Genomic DNA, 9729 nt, shown 5'->3' with positions numbered 1-9729 from the left:
AAACCTTTAAGCAACCATGAGATTGCTCTTGAAGATTTTATCATGTCTGGCATTGACAGAAGCAGAGTTGCTTCTATGATTTATAGCATTTACAAGAACAATGGTAGAGGAATTGGTTTTTCAGAAGTAAAAACTAATGAAACCAATCTCAATGATTGTTGTGAATGTATCAAGGAAGGATTGAAAACAGTTTTTGTACCTGAAGGTGTGAAAGGTAAAGCTGTGGTTCTGTCAGAACCTGAAGCTTCTGGCTCTAAAGCTGAGATTGCATCAAAGCCAAAGAACCTTAAGTCTAAGGTTGTGACTAATTCTGGATCTAAGACATCAAAGATCAGGATTTTAAAGAGATCATAATCTGTTCCTCAGAGTCTGTTGAAACCAGAATTCAAGATCCTAAAGTCTGGAGTTCAGAAGGACAAAACAGTCTTTGCTTCTAAAGTACAAAAACCAAAAGGTGTTAAACCTAAGGTGATGGTTAATCAAAAGAAACCTAAATCACATCCTAAAGAACAAGAACTGAAGAGTAGAACTTCAAGTACTAACCTTCCAGGACCCATAGCACAATGAGTAGCTAAATCTAAACTTGTGAAAAATGCAGATATGTCTAAGAGCAATGCCAAAGCAGAAATCATGGTACCTAGACAGCGGTTGCTCAAGACACATGACAGGAGAGAAGTCCATGTTCCTCAACCTAACAATGGAGGAAGGAGGAAATGTGAAGTTTGGAGGCAACCAGTCTGGCAAGATCATTGGTACATGAACTATAGGTAATTCCTTTACCTCAATTAATAATGCGTGGTTGGTAGATGGGCTTGAGCATAACCTATTGAGCATTAGTCAATTCTGTGACAATGGTTATGATGTTTTGTTTGAAAAAGCCAATTGCACAATAATCAACAAGGATGACAAATCCATAATATTCAAGGGAAAGAGAGTAGGGAATGTTTATAAAATCAATTTTTCTGAACTGGTGGATCAGAAGGTGATTTGCCTTCTGTCAGTGGATGATAAGAAATGGATGTGGCACAAAAGGTTGGGACATGCTAACTGGAGATTAATCTCTAAGCTTAGTAAGTTGCAACTTGTCAAAGGCCTTCCTGACATTGATTATCATTCAGATACACTCTGTGGTGCATGCGAAAGAGGGAAAATTGTGAAATCATCTATTAAAACAAAAGACATTGTCTCTACCTCCAGACCCTTATAATTACTCCATATTGATTTGTTTGGATCAGTTAGCACTGCATCCTTATATGGAAGTAAATATGGATTAGTCATTGTTGATGATTATAGCAGATGGACTTGGGTGAAATTCCTGAGAAGTAAAGATCATGCATATGATGTATTCAGTAACTTCTGCAATCAAATACAATCTGAAAAAGAAACAAAGATTTTGAAAATCAAAATTGATCATGGTGGAGAGTTTGAAAATGAGCCATTTGAAGCTTTTTGTGAAAAACATGGAATTGTCCATGAATTCTTTTCTCCTAGAACTCCACAACAAAATGGGGTTGTAGAAAGAAAGAATAGAACTTTACAAGAAATGGCCAGAACCATGATCCATGAAAACAATTTAGCAAAACATTTTTGGGCAGAAGCAGTGAATACAACATGTTATGTCCAGAATAGGATCTATATCAGACCTATCTTAGAGAAAACAGCATATGAACTCTTTAAAGGAAGAACACCCAATATCTCTTACTTTCATCAATTTGGATGTACATGTTACATTCTGAATAACAAGCTCTACCTAAAAAAATTTGATGCCAAGGCCCAAAGAGGAATCTTCCTAGGTTATTCTGAAAGGTCAAAGGCATACATAGTGTATAATTCAGAAACACTATGTGTTGAAGAATCAATGCACGTTAAATTTGATGACAAAGAGCCTGGAAGTAAAACTCCAGAGCAAGATGAAAGTTTTGCAGAGATACAGGTTCCTGAAGATACTCCAGAACCTGATCAGATAACTAAACCTGAAGATAGTCCAAAAGCTGAACCCACATCAGAAGCTCAAGAAGAAGTTGCTTCTGATGAAGCACAAAATGGCTCACATCAAGCAGATCCCTCCAGAAACACTTTCAAATACAAGTCTTCACATCCTGAGGATCAAATCATTGGAAACAAAGAAAGTCCTCCAAGAACAAGATCTTACTTCAGAAAAAAAATTCAATGATTGGACTGATATCAATGATTGAACCTACAACAGTTGATGAAGCACTTTCAGATGATGGATAGATCTTAGTTATGCAAGAAGAGTTGAATCAATTTCAAAGAAATGATGTGTGGGATCTGGTACCCAAACCTTCTCAGAAGAACATTATTGGAACAAAATGGGTATTCAGAAACAAGTTGAATGAGCAAGGAGAAGTAACTAGAAACAAAGCAAGACTTGTTGCACAGGGTTACAGTCAACAAGAAGGCATTGATTATACTGAAACATTTGCTCCAGTTGCAAGATTGGAAGCAATCAGGTTACTTCTTTCCTATGCAGTTAATCATGGCATAATGTTATATCAAATGGATGTCAAGAGTGCATTTCTTAATGGTGTCATAGAAGAAGAAGTGTATGTCAAACAACCTCCTGGTTTTGAGGATCTTAAGCATCCTGATCATGTTTATAAACTGAAGAAATCACTATATGGCTTGAAACAAGCTCCAAGAGCTTGGTATGATAAACTAAGTAATTTCTTAATCAAAAATGATTTTAAAAGAGGTCAGGTTGACACAACACTCTTTAGAAGGACCCTTGGGAAAGATATTCTTGTTGTGCAAATATATGTTGATGATATAATATTTGGTTATACTAATGCATCTCTTTGCAAGGAATTTTCTAAGTTAATGCAGGATGAATTTGAAATGAGCATGATTGGAGAGCTGAAGTTCTTCCTTGGCATTCAAATTAATCAATGCAAAGATGGAGTTTATGATCATCAAACAAAGTATACAAAGGAGCTTCTGAAGAAGTTCAAGCTTGAAGATTATAAAGTGATGAACACTCCAATGCATCCTACATGCACCTTGAGCAAAGAAGAAGAATGAGCAAAGGTAGATCAGAAGCTGTACAGAGGTATGATTGGTTCCCTGTTATACCTAACTGCATCTAGGCCAGATATTTAATTCAGTGTATGCTTGTGTTTAAGATTCCAATCAGATCATAGAGAATCTCATTTAACTGCTGTTAAGAGAATCTTCAGGTATTTGAAAGGAACAACTAATCTTGGACTCCTTTATAGGAAATCCTTAGATTATAAGCTAATTGGATTCTGTGATGCTGACTATGATGGTGATAGGATTGAAAGAAAGTCAACCAGTGGCAATTGTCAATTTCTGGGTGATAATCTTATAACCTGGGCTAGCAAAAGATAAACAACTATTGCTATGTCTACAGCAGAAGCAGAATACATTTCAGCTGCAAGTTGTTGTACACAACTACTTTGGATGAAACATCAGTTGGAAGATTATCAGATTATTGCTTACAATATTCCCATTTATTGTGATAATACTGCTGCTATTTGTTTGTCTAAAAATCCAATTTTGCATTCAAGAGCTAAGCATATTGAAATCAAACACCATTTTATCAGAGACTATGTTCAAAAAGGAATTTTAGATATACAATTCATTGATACTGAGAATCAATGGGCTGATATATTTACCAAGCCTTTAACTGTTGAAAGATTTGATTTTATAAAGAAAAATTTGAACATGCACTTTGTGTCTGATTAAAAGCTTGCTTGCTCCTGAATAGGATTTTAGGTTCTGAAGTCAGTTCAGAAGCCATGGTTCATCAGAAGCTCTTTATTGAGGTTCTGAGGAAAATGTGCTTCTGATGATGACGTCAGCATCTGAAGTCCAGAAGCTGGGTTTTGTGCTTCTGAATATCAGAGTTAGTGGAAACGCTGGAAGTTACTTTTTAGTAACTCCTGGCCCACTAACTTGGCAGTTACTCTGGAAACTTCTGACATGGCTTATTTGTATTAGTGTATAACTAAAAAGGGCGATGATGCGTTTATGCTTTGAAAGTACTATCTCGTACCCCCCAAAGTCATTAATGCTATGTTTGCTTGTTCCCTTTGCAGGTGAAACGTTTTTACTCAAAACACCTAGTCAATTCACACACTACTCACTTCACAACAAACACTTTCTTCTTTTAACCTTCTTTGCGAAGTAAGCACAATCTTTCTCTCAAAACCGTAGAACCCTAAACCTTCAATCTTCTTCAATGGCAACTTCAACAAGTTGATCTAGTATGCAACTCAACACAGAATTTGGTTACGTAATCAAGTCAAAAACCATGTCCATTCTGTTTGAATCCTTGGTCGTTTAAAAGGAATCACCAATGGATTTCGCCTCTCTTAAGAAATACAAAGTGGACATGAAGGCTTGGGTAAATGCTCAGAAGTTGTTTAGTTACTTTCGTATGTTGAATGGACCAACATATGAAAATATGGTCAAAGATTTCTGGTTGAGGGCTGAAGTCTACGATCTGGAAGCTGCAAGGTTGGAAGAAAGACAAGCTGTGTCAAGAGATTCAAGTCTGAAAGGGAAGACTAGAGAAATAATGGGTCTTGAACCGTTCAGCAGTGATGGGTATTCCTATAACCATCACAGAAGAAGTGATTGCCAGAGCATGCAGAGTGGATTCTGAAGGCAGATTTCAGTGGAACGTCAACAAGAAGGATGTCATGTTGGAAAGCTTCACTAACTTGCTGCTGAAAGGAAACCCATATGCTAAGTTTGTGGACATGGAGGATAATCACAGGATGCTCCTGAAGTTTATCACTGACTGCTTCTTTCAGAAAGGAGGAGGGTCTGACCAACCGAATCTGGACCACAAGCTGGTACTATATTTCTTGGCTGCTTTCCAGAAGATAAATCTTCCAAGATACCTCATACATCATCTGTGCTGGGTTATCAAAGATGGAATCAACAAAAAAAGAAAGCAAGTACCATGTGGGAGGCTGCTGTCTGAAATCTTCTATCAAGGCAAATTGCTGGAGATTTTGAGGAGATTCAAGCCTGCTACTGACAGTTGCTTCAAGATTACCACTTCTGAGAAGATTATCAATAGCAGGACTCTATTTTATATGAATATTATCAAGGAAGTTTCTCTCGACAAGAAGGGTCTGGAAAAATCCACGGCTGAATCAGAACTAATAATGGATTTTCCTTCCATCTCAAAGGAGAATAATCCTGAAGTCTTGGCTGGATATATAGTTGCACATGCCAGAGAATCAAATGCCAACATTCAGGATGAAAATGTTCCTGATGCTCCTGAAGGAATCAAGGGCAAAAGGAAACCAAAAGTAGTATATTTACATTGAATTCAACAATGTTTTGACTTTTAAAAAGTTAAATTCTCCACTTTTCACCATTTCTCAATACAATATTTCTATTTTTATCGTCTTAACCAATGCCCCAATGACACTCTTTAGCTTTTCCCCCTTAAAAATAAATAAAATTACTCAATAGCATTTTGGCCCACCGGGAACTCGTCGAGAAGCAACACATGAATTGCTTTACATTTACAACTCGTTGAAATTTCAACCCCGGAAGTTTCCCATATGCTCTCCTTTATATAATTAATTGAATTCCGTTCCAGTTAATAAGATTTAGTCTCCACCAAAATAAAAATAAAAATTGAGATTCACTGTCCAATCCACTCCTCTCAAAATCTAGATAGCTTTCTCCCATGGCTAGCAGCAGCAACTCCTAGTCTTTAGCAATGGTGACATTGCCAAAAAGGAAGAAATATGACGTGTTTATCACCTTTAGAGGTGAAAACACTCGCAACAATTTCACCGATTATCTTTTTGATACCCTCCACAAAGAAAGCATTTTTGTATTTAGAGATGACACTAATCTCCCAAAAGGTGAATCTATAGGACCTGAGCTCCTTCGTGCAATCGAAGATTCTCATATTTTTGTTGTTGTCCTTTCAAAGAACTATGCTTCGTCAACTTGGTGCTTGCAAGAATTAGATAAAATCCTTGAATGCGTCAAGGTATCTAAAAAGTTTGTTCAGCCTATTTTCTATGATGTTGATCCTTCTCTGGTGCGAAAGCAAAGTGGGATTTATGGTGAAGCATTTGATGAACATGAGCAAAGATTCCAACAAGACTCTCATATGGTGCTAAGATGGAGGAAAGCTCTTACACAAGTCGTTGATCTCTCTGGTTGGGATCTACGTGATAAGTAAATAATCTTCATTCTCTGTGATATATGTTTGAATTCATTTTTTCTTTTTCTACTATAGCCTTCGGGAAGAAGAAAACCCTCAGTTATTTTGTTTAGTGTGAGTGCTTTTTGTTTTTTTTTCTCCTTGTGTAATGATTTGTTTCATTGGTCATTAATCTTTCAGGCCACAATCTACCGAGATTAAAAAGATTGTTCAAAGGATAATAAATAGTTTGGATTGTGAATCTTCATGTGTTTCAAAAGATTTAGTTGGTATAGATTCTCCTATACAAGAGTTAGAAAAGCTTTTACTTTTGGACTCTATTGAAGAGGTTCGTGCTGTAGGAATTTGTGGGATGGGTGGGATAGGGAAGACAACCCTTTGGTATGGTTCTATATGAAAGAATTGCTCATCAATTTGGTGCATGCTGTTATATTGATGATGTAAGCAAAATGTTTAGATTACATGATGGGCCACTCGGTGTTCAAAATCAAATTTTACGTCAAACTCTCAATGAAGAACACCATCAGATATGCAATGTATACAATGCATCTAACTTGATACGACGCAGGCTATGTCGTCCAAGGGTCTTTTTCATATTTGATAATGTTGACAAACTTGAACAAATGGAAAAAATAGATGTGCGTCGTGATCAGTTAGATGTGGGTGGTAGAATCATTATCATTTCTAGAGATGAGCATATATTGAAAGAGTATGGAGTGGATGAAGTTTACAAAGTCCCTCTCTTGGATTATACTAACGCTCTTCGATTATTGTGTCATAAAGCATTCAAACTCGATCATATCTGCATTATGCAGATGGACTACCACTAGCAATTAAAATATTGGGTTCATTTTTGTTTGGTCGGGATATATCTGAATGGAGAAGTGCATTGACTAGATTAAGAGAAAGTAAAAACCAAAATGTTATGGATGTGTTGAGATTAAGTTTTGATGGGCTAAACAAGAAGGAAAAAGAAATATTTCTTCATATTGCATTTTTTTTCAATTTTCACTTGGAGAAATATGTTGAAAATGTTTTAAATTGTTGTGGGTTTCATGCTCATATTGGATTAAGAGTTCTCTTTGAAAAATCACTGATAACAATTGATGAAGATGGAAATATTCGAATGCATCGTTTGTTGGAAGAGTTAGGGAGAAATATTGATCAAGAAAATTCCAGCAATGAGCCAAGAAAGTGGAGCAAGTTGTGTAACACAAGAGAAGTCAACAATGTTGTGTTGGAGAAAATGGTAAACTAGTTGTTTGGAAATTAAAAAAAAAAACTTATTTTCACTTTTATTAAAACTATACATATTGGAAGTTATTTATTTTTTATTTATTTTTTTGCAATGTTTTAGGAAGAACATGTTGGAGCCATATATTTAGATCATCGTGACGGCATAAAATATCCTGAAGGAGAGTGGGTTACAATCATGGTCGAATGCTTGTCAAAAATGAGACATCTTAGATTGCTCATCATCAAGTATTGGACTGTCGCAGGAAGCTTCAGTTGTCTTTCTAACGAATTAAGATATGTTGAATGGGAGGATTGTCCTTGCAGGTATTTGCCATCAAATTTTCAGCCTAATCAACTTGTTGAGTTGATCTTGAAGAGAAGCAACTTAAAAGAACTTTGGAAAGGCAAGAAGGTACTATAAATTCTCTTATTATTAATTTTTCTCTCTCTTAGAAATATAAACAAATTAGAAACAATTCATTTATTTTTGTATGTTTTTAATGTCACAATATCTGCCCAATTTGAGAAAAATAGATCTACGCCACTCCCACAATTTAGTAAAGGGAGCATTTCCGAATCTTGAGCAGTTAAATCTGAAAGGATGTATAAAACTTGCACATTTGGATCCATCTATTAGGCTTCTAACAAAGCTTGTTTACTTGAATTTGGAAGAATGCAAAAAAATAACAAGCTCAATCAGCAACATATTTGATCTTGGTTGTCTTGATGGTCTAAAAATGTTTTACAATCCAAGGCATTTGAATACAAGTACATCAGATTCCGAATCAACAACGTCCTCCATCATGAAATGGATCTTGTTACCTCATCATTTCTCATTCCCCACTTCAACAACACACATAGATTTGTTTCCTTTCTGGCATAGTTTGCGTGAACTTGATATTAGCTTTTGCGGTCTATGTCAAATCCCTGATGCGATTGGATGTCTACATTTGTTAGAAAGATTAAATTTAGGGGGAAATAATTTTGTGACAGTACTTGGCCTAGGGGAGCTTTCCAAACTTGTTTATTAGAGCATTGCAAGTTGTTGAAATCTTTGCCTATACTTCCTTTTCCTACTGTTGTTGGGCATGATCTTCAAATGACCAATCATCGTAAGTACATGATAATAGGATTGCTCATTTTCAACAGTCCTAAATTGGGTGAGAGTTGCAGTTACATGACATTTGCATGGATGTTACAATTCATTTTTACAAACCGACAATCCTCATCTACCCCCTTTCATGCGATTGATATTGTTACTCCAGGAAGTGAAATACCAATTTGGGTCAAAAATCAGAGCAAGGGCGATTCAATAAGAATAGACTCATCTACCATCATGCATGACATTAACAATAATATCATTGGCTGTGTATATTTTGTATTATTTTCTATGGAGCCTCGTCATCAAACAGAGACAAGTACATCTCCAGCGTATGCCTTCCACTCCAGGCCAAGATTGCGGCTACGGTGGTGGTAATAGTCACAAATGGAGGGAAAACAACTATGACATAATTCCAGTAATTATCAACGGAAGTCTTGTTACGGTCAAATCAAATCACATGTGGTTAACCTATTTACCCCTGGATTCGTTCTTGGATCTTCTAGATAAAACTCTCTAAAGTCTATTGCTCTAAAGATTTGGCTATAGAGGTGATGAGTTGCGGGTATCGTTGGTTATATAAAGAGGATCTACAAGAGTTAAACTTAACAATGATGAATCATAGAAATTCCTTAGTTCCAGAGCGCAAGTCTTTGGCAATTGAATATGAGGCATAACATAACCGTAACTGCGACCAGAATCATTCATGGTTAAATAAATCATGTTGTAGCAATTATGTTCGGATGCACTTTCATTCAATATTCAAAACTGTCCGAGTAAATTATAATTTTCAACAAGTGTCTTTCAATGAATTCTTAGGTGATTCACCAATGAATTCTGGATGTAACTTTCTGTCTTGTTTTCTTTTCTCACAATTACTTAGTACTGTTTTGTGTCCAGGCATTTTCTCTTTTCGCTGTTCTTTGAGCTTTTCAATTTTTGCAAACAATAAATGCTATTATAGTTATTTCTTATTAATGATATCCAATAACGAGACTTCCACACACCTATCAAAACATAGTCACACGGTTCGTGGTTCGTTCCGGTACGTGGTACGAATTCGGGTACGCGGTACGCAACTTTCAAAGAATTCGGTACGTAGGGGGTATACATAGCCGGTACGCTATTCGGTACGTTCAAATATAATAATCATATATATTAAAATATTATTTAGTTTAAAAATAAAAGAATATGATAAAAAAAATATTGATACCAT

At 36.0% G+C, this 9729-nt stretch overlaps 1 pseudogene; it reads left to right on the top strand.

Moving 5' to 3' along the window:
• Positions 1-5689: 5689 nt before the first annotated feature.
• LOC146946101 (disease resistance protein Roq1-like) lies at positions 5690-9190 on the top strand (annotated as a pseudogene).
• The last annotated feature ends 539 nt before the right edge of the window (positions 9191-9729 follow it).

The sequence above is a fragment of the Medicago sativa genome, chromosome 2, assembly GCF_051527215.1.
Source record: "Medicago sativa cultivar Bolivia chromosome 2, Bolivia_mono, whole genome shotgun sequence".
In the NCBI taxonomy this organism is placed as follows: Eukaryota; Viridiplantae; Streptophyta; class Magnoliopsida; order Fabales; family Fabaceae; genus Medicago; species Medicago sativa.
This window is presented reverse-complemented; position numbering and strand designations above follow the sequence as displayed.